At 49.6% G+C, this 12,575-nt stretch overlaps 1 long non-coding RNA gene across 1 annotated transcript in view; it reads right to left on the bottom strand.

Annotated features, from left to right (window-relative positions):
- Nucleotides 1-8,034: 8,034 nt before the first annotated feature.
- Nucleotides 8,035-12,575, bottom strand: part of LOC113478635 — a 23,801-nt gene continuing 19,260 nt past the window's right edge. The window contains exon 3 of the long non-coding RNA XR_003398103.1: nucleotides 8,035-8,444. This is a non-coding gene — a long non-coding RNA (uncharacterized LOC113478635). The remainder of the gene's footprint in view (nucleotides 8,445-12,575) is intronic.

Genomic DNA, 12,575 nt, shown 5'->3' with positions numbered 1-12,575 from the left:
CAGACAGCAATATCACCTCCAAAGGTGGAAGCAATGCTAATTTTGTTAAAGCTTGATCACTGGGTATGCCCACCAAAAAGGCCACAAGGGAGTGAGCTGGTTTTGTCTTTGGCTCAGTGATTTGATGCTGTGGAATAAACAAAGCCTGAAGCCAGACAGTGAGTGATGAAGATTGAAAGGAGTATTGACTGCATGCTGAGGTGAGTACAGCCCTTCACATGAAACCTGCAGAAACACTGGTTGTATGGTCATTAAAAAGAGGACCTTAATGCAGATACACAGGGATGCTTCACTGCACTTCTGCAGGCTCCAGGCTGGCTGAATGAGAAAGCACTGGCTTTGCACCATGACGCACGACTTGTTGTTAGGCTCATGTTCCCATGTAGGGCTGCCATGGTACCTGGTGCTTAGCAGAGGCTATTTCCTGCTGTGCCAACACATGAACCCAACTCTCTAGAGTATCTCCCACTCCCTGGGCAGTCAGCAGAGGAGAGGTGCTGCTCCTCCCAAATGGGGACTCAGGAGCATCTTGCAGGGAGGGGTGAGGAACAGAACTGGGTAAAGATGTGGCTGAGAAGGTGCTCCAGGCACTGGGGAGGGTGGAAAGCCACAGAGCACTGAGCTGCAATGGCAGCGACCAGGTTTGGGAGAACAGCTCTGCTTGTCAAGGGGGAGGATAGGAACACTTGTGTGGTTCCCTGCCAGGTATCTGGGGTTGGATATGGGGGTGAGGGATGAAGGGAGGAGGTGCAGCTCTGATCAGTGCAAGGTTGTGCCTCAGCAAAGGCAGGTGCAGGGTACCAGCAAGGCGGTAAGTGTGTAAAAGCAGGGAAGGCAACTTTGCATGCAGTAGGTGCACTGGGTGTGCTACATGCATGCATAGAATTGTGTGTACATGTGAGGACTATGTGAGTGGCAGATCATTTCAGCACATCCTTTGAATCCCTTTTACCCCCATTCCTTTCTCCCCTCAAGTTCCCAAGCAGTTGTGTCTGGCCATGAGTCTATGGCAGTTTCCCAGAGAGAAAGAGAATACTTATGAGCCAAAACTGCAGAAAATGCAACAGTCTGGATTTTAAACATTCTGACCCTGTTATTTTAACAAGACCAGAGGAAAAAATAAATGGTGCTGACTGGAGAGGAAGATTTATAGCTTGTATGACAAGGCCAAGATTTATAAGCAGAACAAAGTGACCTAAAAAGCAGAGAAGATTTAGAGATAAAGGCTGTAGCTACAGCTCACCACAGCAGCATCCCACCAGCCCATGTGAGCCCCAGAGCAGAGGGGGATCATGAGTCTGGCTGGGAAAGCCTTGTCCATGAGCTTGGTGTGCTGGGGAAGGGGAAGATGTGTTGCATTATATTATGCTTGAGTATCTGGGGATGAAGGGGGCACTTCTCTCCAGCTGCCTTTCTCCACACAGAGTCATGCTCTTCCATCATATGGTCACTTATATCCACCACACACACAACCCCAGGAGGGCTCTGACTGTCCCTGACTCCATTCTCCAGCTCTTTTCTCTTAGCAATAGCCCTGTGCTGATGCCAGCTACAGATCTGCTTCTGGGTTTTTGCTCCCCTCAGATCTCTGACCTCTGGGAAACCCTTCTCTCTCCATGGCCTGCCACCAGAACTGTCCTACCTTACATGGGGACAGCCACCTTGACTCCTTTCAGCCTCTTACTCTGCATCTTGACCCTTTGCTGCCCTGAGGACTTTTGATGGGAGGAGACAGAGGGTGCACCCTAGTCCCCAGGGTGGCCAGCTCCTCTGGCCTGCCCTCATGTACCTTGGAGCAGGGGAGAAAAGGGGAGAGCCCACGTCCATGTGGGACAGACATGAGGGAAGAGGACCTCCAGGAGGAGGGCTGCTGCCCACAGCCAAGGCAGGGGGTGACCTGCATCTCAGGGCTTGCGGCTCTGTCTCCCCATGCTGCACCAGGGGCTCAGGATGCTGGACCCCTCCACACCAGCTCCACTACCTTTTAGCATAAGGCAAAATCATTCCCTGCTCCTGCACCTCGGGTTTGGCATGCTCCTCCCCATCACAGAGAGGGAATGGGGATTTATTAGCTAATGACTTCACATCGCCTTGAGGAGAGATAGGCTAGCCAGCACCTGACACCTCACAGCTGGTAGCTGTGGGAGAATGCCGGGCAGGATGACGGTTTTGGCAGCTGGAGCCCAGAGCTGCCCTGTCCATCCCTGCTCCCTGAGGGAACACGCTGCTGGAGAGGGCCAACACTCCCTGGGGTGACAGAGATGGATCAGTCCTCACCCAGGCCAGTGTGTGTGCACAGAACAGGAGCCCACTGGGGCAGGTGCTGACTTTTCCAAGGGAACAGGGTGCTGCATCTCACTTGGCTGCCAGTCATATTTATGTTACAGCTGCATCTTGCCAGAGAGGCAGCAGGTTGGGGAGGGAGCCCTTCATGAAGGCAGCAGTTATAAGGGTTCTGTCTGCTCTGGCCAGTCCAGAGGTGCCCCCAGCAAACCCATGACAGACCCCTACTAAGAGCTCTCAGATGGACACTGCTGTGCAGCCTCTTCTGGGGCAGAGCAAGCCAGACAGGTAAGAGGATGCAGTGATGGTGAGGGTATATGGGATAGTACTGTGCATAAATTCAGCTGTAGGACTGTTGTGCAGATGGTACTGAATCTGTCCTGGAGGAAACTCTGCAAGTTTTCTATTCTCCTGGGTTTCTTTGCAGCAAACCATGGGGCTGTCATCACCTCTGATGGGAGGGGAGCCTACAGCCTCCCAGAGCATCTCTTTTCCTTCCTCAGTGGCAGCCCCTCTACCCATAACCCTGCGTTTGGCAGAAGACCATAAACCAGATCAAGGTATCACCTCCTGCCTGCATGAAGATCAGAAAATTCCTCTCACTGCTGAGGACGAGGGTGTCCCACCCCATGCCTAATGGCTGAGCTGCAGCTCGTGGCCAGGCTCCTGCTCTGTGTAAGCCTGCGTGTCAGCTCATCATCCCAAAATGCCAGGGCCTGTTCTCATGGACTGCCCTGGCTGCACTCAGCTTCATCTGCCTCTGCAAAGAGCTGGACTGTGGAGGGAAATCTCTGGTGTGTCCTTTTTCCAACAGGTTTACACTCACGAGAATCAACTGCTCTTAACCCTCTGTCCTGAATGGGTTTTGCAGCATGCCTGAGCCCTGCGCCCTGTGTCTCAGGCTCACTGTATGTCTCATGCAGCTCCACCTGTGCCTGATGCTCTGAGACAGAGCCAGGCAGCTGTCTTGAGCCCAACAGTGGCTTTCCCTGAGCAAAATGCAGTAGCCAGGTGCCCTGGCTGCATGGTCTGAATGACTGTTTACTTCTCCATGCCCCAGATAGTTTGAGACCTCAGTATTTAACCAGAAAGCACTGAAGTCTCATAAGGAGATGCAGGAGGCTTGGATAGCCACAAATGGGCAAGGATCTGCCTGTCGTACTCTCCAGATATTCAGGCATTGCATCTACAGAGAGATACCAGAGTGACCACAAACTGCAGGGCTTGGGCACTGGAGCAGTCTAGACAGCAGAGAAGCCAATAGCACCATGTGGTCTGCCCAAAGTTAAGGGCTGCGGCTCATCTGGCTTTGCACAGCCTCACTCCCAGGTACCTTAAACAGCTTCGTCTTCCACTGCAGGCAGCGATACAGATTGACGTCCCCACTCACCAAAACTACCTCCTGCTTTTGGCAGTGAAAACATTGCCATCCCCAATCCTGGCCATTCCCTGCCCCAAACATGGGTTCTCCCCTGGTATTTCAGTGCCTCACACCAGCCCTGTCCCTGCCTCCAGCTCTTACCCTGTACTCCTTGCCTATGCTGTTTCACTCCCACTCCCCAGACCTCACTCTTGATCAGGAACAACTTAGAATTCATGCCTGGGTCTTCAGGAAATCAGGGAGCCTGAAATCATTTGGTCCCTTCTTCTGAGAAAACTGACAGCACTGCCATAAAAATGAAAAAGTCTTAAAATAATATGCAACGTGGAGAAACTGTGTGCCTCCAATGCCCATCACCTCTCCCTCCTGGCATTCCTGGCTGCACACACCCGCCTCATCAACCTTCTCCATGACCGTCTCCATGATTTATGGTCTTAATAACTGAGCCTGAATCCTGCCCCACCCCCGCCACGGGGCTTATAACGAGCCACCATTCAAACTCCTTGCGTAGCATATTCTGGTGCAGTCCAGCGCATCTCTTCAGAACAGCCCTGTTCCTTGCTCCTTGTCTTGGGAGGAGATGCCTTTCCTGGAGGAGACCTCTGGACAAGCCTTCCCCTTCCCTTTTCATAGGACACTTTCTGTTACCTTTTGACAGAAGTCAGCGTCAGCCTCCTGCATCAGCAGGGGTAAGGGACGTTTCTCAGTGTGGATGTACGTGAGCCTCCTCAACAGCACAGTGGCAAAACACCATCTCCCCCTACATGTTCCCACCAAAGGATAAGGTACAGAAGAAGGCAGGTGGTCCCTTACAGGTTGTTTAATGAGTGTCAACACAAGGGCCTGGGCACAGAGAAGGATGCAAGAGCTGGGAGACTCTGGAGATGACTGTGCAGGGTCTGAAATCTGAGGGTGGGAAGCCCACATGCTGAAAACTTTTGCAGGCACCACCCTAACACATGAGAATCTGTTCCCAGTCACAGAGGACCTCATAGAATCACAGGATAATAGAATTGTTTAGGTTGCAAAAGACCTTTAAGGTCATCAAGTCCAACTGTAAATCTAACACTGCCAAGTCCACCACTAAACCATGTCCCTAAGCATCACATCTACATGTCTTTTAAATACCTCCAGGGATGGTGACTCAACCACATTCTTCAGCATACTGTTTCAATGCTTAATAACCCTTTCAGTGAATAAATTTTTCCTAATGTCCAATCTATACATCCCCTGGCACAACTTGAGGCCACTTCCCCTTGTCCTACTGCTTGTTACTTGGGAGAAGAGACCAACACCCACTGCACTACAACCTCCTCTCAGGTAGTCTCAGGTAAAGAGTAGTAAGGTCTCCCCTGAGCCTCCTTTTCTCCAGGCTAAACAACCCCAGTTCCCTCAGCCACTCCTCATAAGACTTGTGCTCTAGACCCTTCACCAGCCTCGTTGTTGTTCTTTGGACACACTCCAGCACCTCAATGTCTTTCTTGTAGTGAGGGGCCCAAAACTGAACACAGTAATCAAGGTGAGGCCTCACCAGTGCCAAATACAGGGGAACAATCATTTCCCTAGTCCTGCTGGCCACACTATTTCTGATACAATCCAGGATGCTCTTGGCCTTCTTGGCCACCTGGGCACATTGCCATCTCATATTCAGCTGCCTGTCAACCAACACCCCCAGGTCCTTTTCCACCAGGCAGCTTTCCAGCCACTATTCCCCAAGCCTGTAGCACTGCATGGGGCTGTTGTGACAAGTCCAGGAGGTGGCACTTGGCCATGTTGAACCTCATACAATTGGCCTTGGACCATTGATCCAGCCTGTCCATATCCCTCTGTAGGGCCTTCCTTCCGTCAAGCAGATCAACACTCCCAGCCAACTTGGTGTCATCTGCAAACTTACCGAGGGTGCACTCCATCCCCTTGTCCAGATCATTGATAAAGATACTAAACAGAACTGGCCCCAATACTGAGCCCTGGGGAACAGCACCTGTAACCAGCTGCCAACTCCATTGACCACAACAGTTTGGGCCTGGACATCCAGCCAGTTTTTCACCAAGCAGAGTGCAGCTGTCCAAGCCAAGAGCAGATAGTTTCTCTAGGAAATTGTGTCAAAGGTTTTACTAAAGTCTAGGTAGACAACATCCGCAGCCTTTCCCTCATCCACTAAGTGGGTCACATTGTCACAGCAGACCATGTTAGTCAAGACCTGTCTTTCATAAACCCATGCTGACTGGGCCTGATGACCTGGTTGTTCTGTACATGACATGTGATGGCACTCAAGATGGCCTGCTCCATAACCTTCATCAGCACTGAGGTCAGACTGACAGGCCTGTACTTCCCCAGATGCTCCTTTCAGCCCTTCTTGTAGATGGGCATCAGATTTGCCAACCTCCAGTCAACTGGGATATCCCTGGTTAGCCAGGACTGCTGATAAATGTTTGAAAATGTCTTGGTGACCTCAGGACCATGTCTTCCAGGTTTCTTTTTCTATTACCTGTCCTACTCCAGGGCACTGGTACAGCCTTACTGACTCCCGGTCTCTGGCAAACTAAGCATCTCCTCTCCTGCTTGCACTCCAGAGCACATCACTCAGAAGCAGCTAAAAAGAGGTGAAAGACCCCAATTAGTCTCCAAAGAATCTGCTTGCAGTTTTGAGAGCTGCTCCAAGGTCTCCTGGCTCCTTGGAGGTAAGGCTAACCTCTTGGACTAATTGACAGCAAGGGAGATGCACAAGACAGTTCCCCCATCTCTGATCCAAACTGCTGCACTCCCGCCTGCCCCTGTAACACCACACTTCAGCTGTGCAACAGCAGCTCAGCAGCTGGTGCCCCTCCTGCCCTCCTTCCTGCAGATTAATGACTGTCTAATTATTCTTTATCTAGTGCTGACAAAGGTGGGGTCCTTTGCTCATTACAGAGGAGAGAGAGCAGAGGAAAGGCACAGGGGCATCCCCAGAGAAGAAGGAGCTAATGAGCCATCTTACTACAAGCATTTGCTTTGCTTGTAATACCTAGTAATAGGTATTGCCCTGGAGGCTGGCTCAGGAGGATGGGGCATGGAAAGGGGTGAGGATACAATTGGAAGCTCCAGAAGCTTCTGATTTTGACCAAGTATCATTTTCACAAAAGCCAAGTAGCCACCCAGATGGGCATGAGTGTTTTGCTGACCAACAGAATCAAAAAAGCCCTGGCCACTTCATGGGGGGGTTGATGAGTCCAGTCAGGAATCAATCCCTGAGGTAAGAAGCAGATGCATGTCAGTCTATGGTACAGACTATGAGCACCCATGCAGGGGGGGAAAGTACTGGGGGGGGGGTTCTGCCTGTCCTCTGTGAAGAAAACATGAGGTACAAAAGGGAGAAAAACTTCTCCCCAGTGCTAACCTTGGGGGCTCAAACAGGAGCAACGTCCCTTCCAATGGATGCTCCATGTTACCCAAACACTGGGTCACGGTGGGGGTCTCCTGTCCTCCTTAGTGTCCCCCACTCGAGGGGGATAGGTTATCCCCCAAACCACCCCATACACTGCTCCCCCAGGGATGCCGCAGGTCCTGGGCTTCCCAGGGGAGCAAGCCCTGTCTGCAGCACAGGAGGCAGCCAGCCAGCTCGAAACAGTTAACAGCTCTCCTCAGCTACCACATCATGATGGATGAGCCCTGCCCCATGGAAATGTCACTGTCTGAACAGAGCGTGAGCTCATTCCCTTCCACCTCCCATCTCAGCACACAGCCAGCCGGGTTGAACAGCCCCCTGTCCTCGCCAAGGGGGCAGCCTGGCCTGGCCTCCCACCTTTTGATGATGATGTTGAGGTATGAGAGGCAAAAGGAGTCATGAGTTTTCAGGATGTAATCCCATTCATCCCAAAGCCTGCTAATTAACAGAAGAGGGGCTCCCCTCCTCTGCCAAGGAGAGGAGGAAATGTAAATGGATGAGGGATGGTCTGGTCAAGAATTCAACCTTGTTATCTAATTTGAAAAATGGGCAAATGAGGTAATTATGGTGAGATATCGATTCATAGCAACATGCTCCATGAATGCCATAGTAATAACTCTCAGCGCTGCCACACAGCTCCCCCAGCCCCTCTTCAGCTGCAGAAGGCAAGTTCAGGCTTTTCATTTTAGCCTGTACATGTTTGACAGATGGAGCCAGCAAGTGTAGGCAGGGACAAGGCCACCTTTTGACCCCAGGATGCGCCTAAGACTGCTGGCCCCCAATGGAAAAACCTCTTTATGAGCTCTGATGGTCTGCATATCTCGTGTCTGTCTTCAGTCAGGTCCAGTTAAGGCAGCAAGTGGGGAAAGGGAGTCATGTTGGTGGAAAGGGTCAGGAGGCAAGAGAGAGGCTTCACTAACACCACTGAAGGTTTCCAGTAAGGGATAGTCTGGACTTTATCTCAACATTGCTGCTTCACGACTACCACTTCTTGGCCTCAGCATCCTGTTACTGTGAAGGAGGACGCTTTGGATGAGACGAATAGTCCCCGACAAAACCACAACTTCCACCCGAAGCTAGAACAACAGCAGCCTTGGCAGTGCCCACCAAGCTGCACCTGCGCACGAGCCGGGTGAAGAGGAAATCACGGCGAGGAAGACGTGCAGAGGCTGAAGGCATCACAGGTCGACCCCCCCACCAGCACGACCACTGTGAACACATGGGCATGTGAGCATGGAGGACCACAGGGAGGCACATATTACAGTGAGCTCCGTGGAAATGGGCAGACTTTTCGGAGAAGTCGTGGGGACGGGGACAATAAAAGGACTGCGTACTCCTCTCTCGGGATGCTTGTTGCTGGTTGATGCTTGTTAATGCTTTTTAACAGACGCCTGGGACTTTGGCAGAGCTTGGAGCATAGAACATCATCACCTGTACCGAGATTGAGCCGACAAAACATCGCTGGATCCCTGGTGGTGGTGGTAATTAGTTGCGTCTCTACCGCTTTCTTGCTTTGGGACTCTGACTTTTTCCTTTCTTTTTCTCTCTGTCCTATCGCTCTTATCAGTTGTTATAGAAAATAAAGTTTACAAGGTCGTACGGCAACTGACCTTGTTTGTGTCTTAATCTCGCTCTTGGGATTGTTTAAGAACCCTCCCTGATATCGGATTGGGACATTTCCTCAATGGCTTTGACCAAACCACTCAACTGTATCCTGTCCAATAAGGGCCTGAGCCCTTTCCCACTGCAACATGAACATTTTAAGCTTTTGTTCTGCATCTGGAGTCAACCATCTCCACAACTGTGGATAGCTGCCTTTTAGGAAGTTGCCTGCTACTGGTAGTGCCCAGATAAGTTCCTAGTAGGCTTCTTAAAGATGTACATAGAGATAGGTTTCCCTATCAAATTTCCATTTCAATCTGTATACTTTTTATGTGTTGTACACACTATAGCATATAGTCTGCACTGTGACCCATAGCTGTGTGAACCTGTAACATAAACCTCTGATCTTTGGTTTGCTGACATAAAAGCCAATGTGAACATCAGTTATAGTCAGATGAAGGTAGCAGATCCCAAATATTCTCCACACTCTCAGGTCAGACCAGCCACCCTTGTCTGGCCCATGAATTTCCCACTGCAATTGGTGATAAACCAGCCTGTGTGCCCAAGAGTGAGGGGAGATAGCTGGGCTCCACTCATGTAAGTCTGTTTCCCAAAGCAGGTCTGCATCTGCGGCACCTCCAAATGGTGCTGGGATCCACACAAGGGGAGTCAGAGCCCCCGGGAACATACTGCCGAACACGAGGCTGAGCCTGCTCAGATCTGCCCTCAAGGTGCTTGAGAGTCTGTGTTCTTCACATTGCAGTCACATCAGGAAGGTGCAACAGGTACCCCCTCTACACTCCTTGAGATGCCAGAGGCTTCTCCCGGCAGTTGCTGCAGCTTTTTCCTTCCCAACCAATGACTTGGGAAATTCATGCTGTCAGAGGAGAACAGTCACAGCTCAGCTACTTACCCCCATTTCAGCACGTGTAAAGAGGGTGATCATTACAATCCACTCCCTCCCTGGGGACATAAAGAGTCAATGAATAAGTCATAAAAAGGAGTGCTTTGAGATCCTTGGGTAGAAAGTATTCCAGGGCTGTTATTGTTATTGGTAATGGCACATACTTATTCCACTTATTGGCACTTCAAGCTACATTAAAGTCATTCCCTAGATGCAGGAGACTTCACACAAAATATATGACCTTCTGTTCCAAAAACACAGGCACCTGCCATTTGTACTGAAGCAAATATTACTTGTCTTCCTTTTTCCAGGCTCCTTCACAGACAAGGTCTTGCATTCCCATTTTTCAGCAGCACCTCAGCTTCATCCTGCCCCTCCAAAGAGTCCTAATCCCATTTCCATGGCCAAATATGAAAGCCTTTACCCCTTCCCCAGCCTCCCAGTTTTCTCCAATGCATCCAATCCTCTGTTACACTCTCCTTCTCCAGGCAGTGTTCCCTCAGTCTTTGCCCTGTGCATGTGTCTCCTGATTTTTCTGCTTGCTTCCTCAGTAGCTCTTTATCACATATTCCTATACCCTATCTCTCCATGCCTTCTTCTTCTGCAGAGAATGTGGAAATCTCTGAGTTATTTCATGACTCAGTTTCCCCACTCCTTTGTACCACCACCCAACAGGATACAGTGGGAAAGGGAATTAATTTCCCAAGACAATAAGTAAGTAGGAATGTCTCAGGTTTTGTTAGCACAGGAGTAAGGTTACCTTGCAGCTGTAATAGAAGATCATCATCATGACCGTTAAGTTCAAACAACTGCCAGAAGGAGGTGAAAGATGTAGGACATGGGAAGATAGCACGCCTGGTACCTGGAGGCAGTCTAGGTTGCTCAGGGAAGGTGCTGCAAACAGATAAACTGTATGCCGATTGTGCTTTGCTGCTCTGGCATCATGCCCTTCAAAGGAACAGATAAAAGAGGTTATCATTCAAAAGGGCTGTGCTGTTGCACAGCAAACTTACTGAGAGGGCAAGTCCTGAAGGGTCCAAGCTGGTCTGATCTCACCAAAAGTCACTGCAAGAAAGCAGATGGATGCACTCCTCCATTGCCCACACTCGTCCTCCAATGCAGTCTGCCCTGGTGATCTCATCTCAGATGTCCTCCTTCCCAGGCCTCAGACCCGTGGACCCATAGACAGGCCTGTGCGCATTTGCTGTCCAGCTGTGCACACGTATGGCCACTGTAATGTCTTTTCCTGGTTGTCTTACTGCCAGGTGAACCTCAACACAGCCTTAGCAAACTGCTTAGTGTGGACTACCAGCCTTCCTACTCACAGCCTCTTGTCACCAAGAGGCATGTCCCTTTCCCTACCCCACACAGGCATGTGGCACATGGGTGTAGCTGTGGCCTCGACCCCTTCATTGTCCCCATCATCCAGGTCCCAGCTCCCCCAGACTTGTCATCCCCTCCTGAGGAAAGAACCACAGTTCTCCAGTTGGCCAGCACAAGCTCTCCCTATTAGGTTCCTGCAAGCCTATTGCCACCAGGAGATGATTTCTCCTCCCTGATAGTTCTCCTGTGGGCCATGCCCTGATTTCTATGCAGGGACATGTCAGAAAACTCACCTAGATCTCCATCTCTTACTCTCAGGGCTTTCTTGGGTTACAGGCTGGGGGGAGACATCTCATCTCTCTTTGGCTGTTTGTAATTTAGATATTTAATCTTGGATGGCCACCAAGGTGCTCTGTCTTGATGGAGAAAGAGAGGAATTGCAGTGGCAATTGGCCTCACCTCTCTTAAATATCTATTCAGAGGGAATGAACCCCCTTTTTCTCCACTGACTACAGCAGGAGTGCAAGGAGCTGGTCTGGCTTCTGGATGGCTGCTGCAAGGGGTGAGGACCCCACTCCTGGCACCAAACCTCGCAAATACAGCCTGCAGAGTAATTCCACCCCTACCCCCCAGGAAAATTAAACTACCAAAGGGAAAAGGCTGGGAAATGGTTTCCTCAACACATCCTTATGAGGGTGAGCACAAATGTTACCAGGTTGTGCTCAAACATCTCTTCAAGATCTTTAGACACTGGCTGATGTCTGCTATTTGGAACTAAACTTCTAAATACTGATTAAAAACTACTCACTGACAGAGAAAATATTTGTTAGTTTACTCCAAGTTTATTAGCTGTTAGACCTAATTAAAAGTTCCAATGCGTGGTAAATGCTTCTTTAATTACAGTGAGACAGGAACATTAGAATTGTGGTTTTGTAGAGAAAGTACATCTAATTAGCCTGGTATATTTAGGGCACTATTTCTATCTATTTGAAATACGTTGCACTACATGTTGCTTATTCCAGTCAGAGCTTTACAGAAATGTGTTCCAATCAAAAAACTAATTTTTTTTAATTTCCTCCTACATTTTTTTTCAATATTTAATTTATTCTTAATGAAAGAAACTAGACTGAGAGTCCCCAGAGGATGAATTCCCTTGTTTATGCACAGAACAGATAACAGGCACTGCATGGATCAGTACTGGGATCTTTGTTAGGAGCAACTGGGGAGCTACAAATCCATCATTCAGTCCTCCATCTCAGCATGTGCATCACCAACAGTGAAGGCCAGTTTTTAGGGTGTGGGCACTTATTCTGTTACACTGAGATGATCTTACTCAATTTACTCATCTAAACACATTTCTTCACAGTTGTATTGCCACTGGCACAATCCTGCCCTTCTCCCATCTCTCCCAAATGCCTTTTCTGACTTCCAGAGTATCCCAGCTCAAAATCCTCTGTTGGCTCCACAAAGCTAATAGAACATTTCATCTCAGTTTCATTAGACCCGAGCTCTGCTTCGAACTCTTTGCATAGAAACAACCTTGGGGAGCAGCAGTTTAGAGTTGGCTGGTGTAGTTCTTGTGCTGTGGATTCATATTGTGTGTTCAGTGCAATTATCCTAGCTCCAAGCTGCAATTTTTTAATTTTTTTTTTTTTTTT

Source organism: Athene cunicularia, assembly GCF_003259725.1.
Source record: "Athene cunicularia isolate RWA chromosome 3 unlocalized genomic scaffold, athCun1 chr3_part1, whole genome shotgun sequence".
Lineage (NCBI taxonomy): Eukaryota > Metazoa > Chordata > Aves > Strigiformes > Strigidae > Athene > Athene cunicularia.
The sequence above is the reverse complement of the archived record's forward strand: the minus strand, read 5'-3'. Positions and strand labels throughout refer to the sequence as shown.